The sequence below is a fragment of the Drosophila tropicalis genome, unplaced genomic scaffold (assembly GCF_018151085.1).
Source record: "Drosophila tropicalis isolate 14030-0801.00 unplaced genomic scaffold, ASM1815108v1 contig_717, whole genome shotgun sequence".
In the NCBI taxonomy this organism is placed as follows: Eukaryota; Metazoa; Arthropoda; class Insecta; order Diptera; family Drosophilidae; genus Drosophila; species Drosophila tropicalis.
The window spans coordinates 103,935-113,926 of record NW_027173201.1 but is presented as its reverse complement, the minus strand read 5'-3'; the positions used below and the strand labels follow the sequence as shown (position 1 = coordinate 113,926).

Genomic DNA, 9,992 nt, shown 5'->3' with positions numbered 1-9,992 from the left:
AACCCCTATCTTTGAGATACTTCCTTATCCAGACGAGAATAAAAATATTTTGACAGAAAATTCATACGATAAATACTATTTTAATAACAACACTTTGTTCAATAAAAACACAAAACAAATAGAAACTAACGAATGTATAATAGGCATTTTAAATCAAATCCCAACCACTTGTAAATACACTAAGACATATAAGAATTTTCAAACTAATTACATTGAACCAAACATAATTGTAACATGGAATCTACCAAAAACTAAACTTAATCAAAATTGCGTAAACAACGAATTAATAATAGAAGGCAATAACATAATAAAAATTTACGATTGTGCCTTACAACTAAACGAAATATCAATAATAAATTCATTACTTGACTATAGCCAAAGCATTTATGTAACAAACAATATCACCAGGCTAGAACCTATTTCCTTTATCCAAACAAAAGAGATAATTAACGAACATACGAAATATTATACTGCATTTCAAACTATTACATTAACCACTTTTATACTTACTATAATAAGTTTGATTACATACTTAATCTATAAGTTTAAGGCAATGCCACAAAAATTAATTATTAAGCATTTCCGATCAAATAACAATCGTGGTCCCACAGACATAATCGAAACCCCAATTGTTGAAAAAATCGAGTCCCAAATTATAAACAAAATTGACACTCCAATATTTACAGCTGAGAAAAATCCCTCGCTATATCCCAATGTATCCGCCTGAGGACAGGCTATTTTCTTTAGGATGGGGGAGTCATATATCCGACTCCAATACCCAATAACATATAAATATTTCGGCCCCTAAAAATCATAACGTAAACAATTGTCCCCCTCAAAACCAAAGCGTATGAACGCTAATCCATAAAAATTAACATAAACAATCGAACACTTGAAGTAATAATTGTCCCCCTCAAAACCAAAGCGTATGAACGCTAATCCATAAAAACTAACATAAACAATTGAACACTTGAAATAATAATTGTCCCCCTAACAACCAAAGGCGTGAGAACGCTAACTCAGCATTTAAAGTCGGACCAATCAAATCGTCGAAGTATCAACCACGCCACCAAAGGGCTCCCAAATTTAGCTATAAATATAACCATAAGACATTTTTGTAGTCAGTTCTAAGTTTCCTTTCAAATAATAAAGTACGTTACTTAACTCACGAAAAATATCTTTTTTTTCCTTATCGAGAAAATCGAATATTTAATTATATTGATGAGAATCTGAGTCGATATTGCATTTTACTGGTTCAATTTTAAAGCTACTAGGGAGAAACTTGGTAAAAAATGGAGGCAATTTATACCCTGGCCCCCTTCTTTAAAAAGGGCTAAACTAAAAATTCATTGAAATTCAATCAAAATATTCTACTTCTATATATGTATGTGCGTTTTTCTGTGTGTGTGCGCTTTCCATTATAATTTGGCAAAACGGTTTGCCATTTCAGCATTTCTTTACTGAATCTACTGACTCTCCCGCCGCAGCGGGAGAGTGAGGATATATCATATTGCATATTCGGCCAGAGCGGCCGCGCGTGTTATATATGCCGGCACAGCAATTGTCCAGCACCATGCACTCATGGGTGGTCATGTTACTAAAGAGGCAAATGCACTTGAATGTTGCGCACATAAATATTGTAACTAGTTGCTACAATATGTTTGTAATGTTATTACTATGTTATTCTAGAACATGCCACATACTCCCTCTTTAAAAAAAAATAACGTAATTATATGGAGTTATTGGCTAAGTTTTATTATATGGAAATTTATTTATGCATTATTAAAAAAAAATTTTTTTTTGTTTAATGTTTGACTGTTTGTTTAATGATATATGTGGTAAAAGTATTTTTGTATATATGTATAGAGTCATTAAATGTAGATAATTTATTTGTTTTATTTTATTATTATTGTATCAATTGATAAAAATTTTTAACCTATCTTTATGCACTAATTGCTTCTTATTCTTTGTATCTTTAATTAAAATGTTATCCCTATCCTTTATTTCTTTTATAATGTATGGGCATAAATACTTACGTTCTAACTTATGACCCGTATCATTACGTAATAAAACCTTATCTCCTATTTCTAATTCGATATTTTTACTTTTCTATCATATATCTATTTATCCTTTGCTTTATGCTGTTGTAACATTATTCTGGCTCTTTTATATGCCTGTTCTAATCTAAATTTTGATTCCTCAGCATAATCTACTATGTTATATAGTGGATTAATCTTATTAACACTATTAAAATGTTTGGATAAATTCGAAGTTTTAACGAATACCAACTCATATGGACTATAATCATGTGCCATGGAGGGTGTTGTATTAAAACAATATGCGAAGTATCGTATCCATACATCCCAGTCAGTTTTGTCAACTGAAATGTATGATCGTAAAAATTCATTGAGTGTTCGGTGGCTTCGCTCTACAGTGCCTACAGTCTGGTGATGATGTGCAGTTGAAGTTATTTTGAGTTTCTATATTTTGTTCCCATGTCCGTAATGAACGTCTTCATTGGACCGTACTGCAGAATGAAATCTTCAAATATTGCTTTTGCTACTGTTTGTCTTTTATTGGTAGTATTACAAGATATTTTGTTAGGTCGCAGATTAAAGTTACTGCGTATTCATTTCCGTGTTCTGATTTTGGGAGTGGACCGATCGTATCCACAATTACCCTGTCAAAAGCCAGTTGTGGCGTTTTAGTTATAATTGATGGAGTTTTTGTGTGCTTTGTTGTTTTTGCTTTTTGACACTTAGTACATTTTTTTATATATTGAGATATATCTCGTGTCAAATTCCTCCAATAGTAATGCCTTTTTATTTTGCCATAGTTCTTAATATTCCAGTGTGACCTCCTTGTATAGGGTCAACAGTATTGCTTCTTTTTCTTTATCATTATTTGATAATAGGGTCACCGGCTTGAGTAGCGCTACTCTTAAAAATTGTAAAATTTTATTGCCCATATTTTTGAAAGATTCTATTGAAATAGTTTCAAAGATCTTTTCGCTCGATGCCACTTTGACTTGACTGATATTGAGTATACCGAGCCTTTGAAAAAATTGACCTAAATCGAGAATTCGATTGGTATACATATCGCAAATGTTAATTCTTGCTATAACTTTCTTGCCATGTTTGAATATGCTTAATGAATCATTTATTCGCAAAGTCACTACTTTTTGTACTGCGTCATTTTCAATGACGTCATATACATTGGGCTTAGAAGCATTAAGAGATTTCTTTTGCAACCCTTTTATTTTCTTTTTCTTTTCCTGCGCAGGAATTTGACTGTTTACTCTGATTTCTGGTAGTAACTCTCAGAATTTTGTTGCTGGTTTGTATATTTTGTAAGTCCTGTATTGTTATTCTCGATAGCGCGTCGGCTACGACATTATCTTTTCTTTTTAGATATCTCTCTCTTGTTCAGTTGTACTCTTATTACTCTCATTTTTGTAAAAGCTCTATACGCGTATGCTACTGGAAGCTGTAGTCCATTTTTATTTTGTGTGAGGGCTGCTCCACATGCATATTTACTTGTCCATTCGAATTTAACATTTTTCTTACATAATCTTGTTATGTGACGAGAATATGCAGCAAAGTTTTGTATAAATCTTCGATTATAGTTGCAAAATGCAATGAATCTTCTAGCGCTGTCCGCATCATGTGGGACTGGATAATTTTAAATGACATCATACTTTGTGTCATCAGGCAAGATTCCTTTATCTGTGCATTTAAGGTGACTTCATGCATAAAAAATAAACATTTTTCAGGATATAACTTCAGGTTGAGTTGCCTACACTTCTCAAAAACATCTGTTAGATTATTGAGCAATTAACAACATCAACTCAATGGCTATTGGGATTGTTGTTGGCCTCATTGGCAGGTGTTGATCAATAGTAGTACAAAATAATTGTGCAGCAGGGCGCTGGCTCGGGCTCTGGCTCTGGCTCTGATCACAATGAGCGGCAAATATTATGCAATAACTGCGACCATTCAATGTAAAATCTAGAATCCAAAACGCGTACTGGGCCCAGGGGCAGGAGAGCAGTTCTTTTGCGTTATCGAGGCCTAAACTTTAACCAAGCATGTTGAAAGACATTGAGAAGCTTATCAGTAGCTCAAATTGAACTTGATGAAGTCTCATAATTTGGCTTATCAGGCCCAGGGGCGTAGTGAATGAAAGAAAAATTAATAAACTGAATCAATGCCTAATGTGAGATACGTCCATGAGAATGCTCTAAGCATTGGACAGGGTTGAAAATCTAAATTTGTCAGAGATTTTGCCCCAATTTCAGTATTTGCCGAAGTGTAGAACGTGAAAGGTGAACCAACTAAAGAAACTTCCAGCAAAATGAATGCTGGGTCGTTGCTAGTAATAAGCCTCTGTTTGGCTTTATTGGTGAGTTTGGAGCAGGCAAAAAGTTTTCCTTGACTTTCTCATTTCCGTCTGAGCAGTTTGAATGTCACTCATTCGAGGGCGAGGAAAGCATTCCCCAGCATTGCATGGAAAGCCATGGAGTAACTTGTTTTACCCAGTGCTATATTGGGGAGATTGACGTCTATGACCCAGAGCTGGGTTTCAATAAAGAGGCGACTGTTAAGCATTTTGGACATCCCCTATACATTGCCTGCAAGGAGATATTAGTATTGATAGCAGCTGTGATCATGCTAAGGAGAACAATGACCCTTGCCCACTATAGACACTGATTATTCCTTCTATTTCACAGATGGAGAACGATCCATTCATTTAGATCGATAAACTGCCAAATGTAACAGAAAGAGCCAAAACAGTCATGAAGGAATGCCTGCAGCAAAACGTCATCGCCGAACCCAATTCTTGTTAAAGACGTTGCTTTTTTTGCAAAGCTGAGATTATTTAATGAGAAGACGCGCCGTTGGCAATTGGCGGCCATGCGCCGCGACCTAGGCATTCCTCTGCTGGGGGCTCATGTGAATGGATGTAACCAACTTCGGGACAGAAATCCCTGCAGCACCACCTACCAGCAGTTTACCTGTTACGTCATGGCCAACTAGAATTTAGAAGTGAGATATTTTGTCAATATACAGACATGATTATATTTTGACCTTATGGAAAATCTTATTCTTAACTAATTTGATTTTGTTTCGTCGACTTGATAATAGTTGTAGATATCAGCTCCCAGCTCATCGGCCACACGTTTGCGCTGCCATTTGTTGGAGTCGATATCGAACCAGCCCTTCTCGCTGGCCACACAACGCATCAGACAGGGCAACTCTTCGCGTGTCCATTCGCCATAACGTTCCAATTTGTTCAGATCACAAATTATGCGTTCGGGAGTGCTGATCTCCCGCAGACATTTCTCCAATATCTTGGCATCGCCCTCCAAATCAGCTGCAATTGTTACCTATTCGACAATTGGAGTAAACAAAATAGAGCAAAATGCGAGCGGGTAAATAATATTTGAGATCATCATGAACGATCACAATGAACAGCAATGTATAAGATATCATCCCTTAAGATAGATATTATTACATTCGAGTTAAATTTCTTTACAGGTTTTAAGAAGGTAAATTTACTAAAGTGATCTAGAATGATAAAAATTCCGATATTTCCCTGTTTTGAGCGAGGGAAGGGACCGATAAAATCCACATACAGTCTTTGGAATGGTCGTTCGCTTATGGTTTGGTTTCCCATAGGCGGTTTTAGTTTACATATTGGGTATTTGCAGGTTTGACATATCTCACACTGTTGAATATACTTCCTAACGTCTACCACTAGTCTTGGCCAGAAAAAGTTGCGCCGAATACGCTCTAAACATTTTGCTATGCCGCAATGGGCTGAGTTGGGAGGATCGTGGGCTGCTCTAATAACACTGTTCCACATCTTATCGTTATTCGCTGAATTACCAGTCATAAAGTCAATGCGATGATATATATATTGATTAATAACTTGAAAATCCGGAAGATTTGCTTTTACATATTTGTCTCTCAGAGATCTATATTCTTCGGATTCAAATGCCGACGAGGACAAGTCGATTTCAGGAGATAATTCCATTTCCAGGGAAGCTATTTCATTTTCAAATGATTGCGACAAAGCGTCAGCAACATTTTCACTACCTTTCCGGTGTTCTATCTGGAAGTTATACCCCTGCAGCTTCATTGACCAGCGGGCTAATCGACCGCTTAGTTCTTGTTGGTTCATAAGCCACCGCAAACTAGCGTGATCAGTCACGACTTTAAACTCATGGCCTTCAATATACATCCGAAATTTTTTAATCGCCAACACTACCACAAGACATTCGAGTTCGGTGACCGAATAATTTCGTTGTGCTCTGTTAAGTTTTTTAGACATAAACGTGATGGGTCGTTCGAATCCGAACTCATCAACTTGGGCTAAAAGCGCACCTACTCCAAGCATACTTGCATCACATTGCACTATAAACGGTTTCTTATAATTTGGGTGTGCTAAAAACGGAGCAGTGCTAAGTTTAGACTTGATGTTCTCAAAAGCACTTTGCGCTTCTTCGTTCCACGAAAAAGAATTGCCACGCAATAATTCTGTTAACGCAAAGGTGATAGTTGCATATTGTGAGATAAATCGCTGGTACCATCCCGTCATTCCTAAAAATCTCTTAAGCTGTCGCTTGGTTTTCGGCACTGGGAACTCGGATATGGCTTTAACCTTGTCTGGGTTAACTCTTAGCGTGCCCTCTCCGACTATATATCCTAGATACTCTACTTTTCGCAGACAAAATTGACTCTTCTGTATGTTAATGGTTAGCCCTGCCTGCTTCAGACGGGCAGATACCTCACTAAGATGAGCAAGATGTTCATCGAAATGATTAGATAATATCAATAGGTCGTCAAGATAAACTGATACTTGAGTTTTGAGCTGATACGGAATAACTTGGTCCATTAAACGACACATCGTTTGGGGGGCATTACACAGTCCGAAAGGCGTTCTCCTAAATTGATACAGTGGGCGATTGGAAACTGTAAATGCTGTTTTCCCTTTCGATGATTCTTCCAGACCGATTTGCCAAAAGGCATCTTTAAGGTCAATCTTGGAAATACAATGTACAGGGGGAAGTCTACTTAATAGGCCTTCTAGATTAGGTATTAATAATGCGTCTTTTACCGTAACCGCATTTAATTTTCGAGAGTCAAGGCAAAATCTTACCTTACCTGGTTTGACTAACAAAACGCAAGGGGAAGACCAAAAGGACGCGAGCGCTTCTTCTATCAATCCTAGCTTTAACATTTTGTCTATCTCCAGACATAATAAGTTTTCCTTCGCTGGTGATATTGGGTAAAATTTTTGTTTAATCGGCTTGGCGTTTTCGGTGTCAATAATATGTTCTATAAGGCTCGTAAAACCTAAGCCATCTCTTTCAAAAGTTGGAAATCCAGTTGTAACAGTTTGTAATTGACTATGCTGACTAGCTGTTAATGGAAATTTATCCTCTTCAAAAGAAACTTCAGAAATTCTGGGGGTCTGAGTGGATGTGAGAAATTGAAAGACCAAATGTTCTCCAGAAGTCCATGCCACAAATTACCTTTTGAGTAATAGTCGGTACTATGAGAAATTCTAAGTTGGCGCTTTTCGAGTTATAAGTGAGATTGCTTGTAATCGTACCAACTACCTGTTGCGATTGCCCATCGGCTGTCCTAACGTTACCGCGCGTTTTGGGGCAATATTGCTTGGTGGTCAATATTGCTTGGTGGTCATAAGTTTTGTTGCTAATTCTCCACCTACTACACTTTTGTTAGCTCCGCTGTCTAGTAAAGCAGTGTAAATTTGTCCATCTATTGATAAATCAATAAAAGGTCGTATGTCGTTATCCAGGTTGATTATGGTTGATATGGTAAGTTTCTTTAGCTTGTGTCTATTAGTCCAGAACGTTCGCAATCGTCGCTTAGATCGCGAGTGCGGCATCGCGTTGTCAAATAATTCAGATCTTCGCTTGGTATACTCTTGCAACCGCACATGATATGGTTTGAACTGTTTAGTATTAGGTAAGTCAGAGTTATTAAGTAAGGTCACGTCTGAGTTGATTATTAAATTCTTTGGTTTATCCAAGACTACGGTTCAACTACTGGTTCATCATGCATCAACGCATTCACCATACGTTTACTGCCTATTTGACGCGTTAGCTGTCTTGACCGAAAGCTGCGGAAAAATTCTTCATGCTTATGACATTCCCTACGCAAGGCGGCTAGGTTTGGGGTCTCTACATGCAAAATTTCATGAAATAAGTCGGGTCTTAAATTGTTTCGCACTTCAGCTATGAATTCTGAATCGTTTAAAGGTTCTCGCAAAGCATCTGTAATAGCCAGCATAGAATCGAGAAATTCATCAAAATTTTCGTTGGAGGCCTGCTTGCGTCTCGGAAGGGCATCCAAAATGTCTCTGTCTGATCTTTGGTCTTTATACCTATCTCTTAAACGAATGCATAGATCGAACCAGTTCATTTCGTTCGAGGTTCGATGACATCGCCAGAAAAATGTTAGGGCTGGTCCCGAGAAGAGCAGATTAGCGAATTTATAAAGCAAGTTAAAGTCTCCATTCAAACTTTGGGTTGTTAAACAATTTACTCGATAAATGAAATCTTCTACAGTTATATCTTTGGAGGACCCTGTGAATCGTATATGCCAGTTAAAAATTATACTAGATACTCGATCGGGTCGTTCTGGTACTATCTCTTGGTCAATTGCATTTGGATTACTCCGAATATTGAAAGGTCGAGTTCTAATACTATTTTCGAGACTTCTTCGCGGAGCAACTGAGGGTGGTGGAAAGTCCCACTCTAATTGAGGTTCATCAGTGGATTCCGCACGAACTCCCGTGATGCTTAAATTTCTCATGGCGTTACGAATTTCCTCGGTAATTACTGATGCCATATTAACTCGATAAGTTTCTAATGAATTGGAAATAAGTTGTTGAATGCGTTCTTCTGACACTACTGGTGGCTGGTTTGCAACTAAATTTCGTGGTTGTTCACGTCGAGGTAGTCCCACAGTTCTTGGATTCTGATTTGGATTGGCACGAGTATTTGCTCTTGTGTTTGGTCTTTTTGGTATTGCTCCTTAGGCTGCAGAGTTGTCTGCTCCAAGAGAAGCTCGGGGAGGTTGACCATGAGACTTTTTGAACAAGGTTGCCTACAATTTGGACATGATTCATTGGTCTCGAGCCAAATCTTGAGACAATGTTTATGAAACGTGTGCCGACATGGGGTCTCTACAATCTCTGTCTGCCCACTGGTATCATTGCAATTTACGCACACGAGTGCTGTTTCACTTGGCATAGCAGAAGCCAAGTTTTCTAGGCTTCGTCTAACGGCCATACTAAAAAAAACTAAAACTAAAACAAAAAAAACTTTGAATATTAAAGGTAAGTATCAATTTTTCGTAATCACGAAAGATACAAAACAACTAAAGATAATTTGACGATTCTATTTCGTAAACACGAAATATGGATTCAAATTTTTAAATATCAAAATAATTTCCTTACAAATTTGGGACTTTTCCTTCAATAAGAGTTCAACAGCATTAATAGCCCCACCACTCTGCACTTTATTTGCATAAGCTGTATTTGAATGTGTAATTCGTTGAAAGAGGGACTTGCCGGTAACGATTCCAGCAAGAACAGTTCTCAATTTCACCGCACTACAACAACTTTATTTAAGATCTACGAAATTGTATGGCCTGGTAGGTATCCGAACTATATCCAGACACATATTCCTAAGCTACATAGTTTCCCATACTATTTATTTAAAATGATTTGTTCAAAATTAAGAAAACATTATTGAAAGGGTATACAATTTCACTTGGTCCAGCTATAATCTGATACTCATACGCTGGCCTCTCCAAAGTGATATATTTTACCATCATATTGCACGGTAGAAGGTGTTGTGGGAAGTAAAGGAGTGGATTAAGGACACGTAGGGCAAAAAAATATCCTTGCTTCTTCGACCCCCACGTTGGGCGCCATTTATTATGTAAAGAACACGC

At 37.3% G+C, this 9,992-nt stretch overlaps 1 pseudogene; it reads left to right on the top strand.

Annotated features, from left to right (window-relative positions):
- Positions 1–4,353: 4,353 nt before the first annotated feature.
- On the top strand, positions 4,354–5,036 carry LOC137579591 (uncharacterized; annotated as a pseudogene).
- Positions 5,037–9,992: the final 4,956 nt, after the last annotated feature.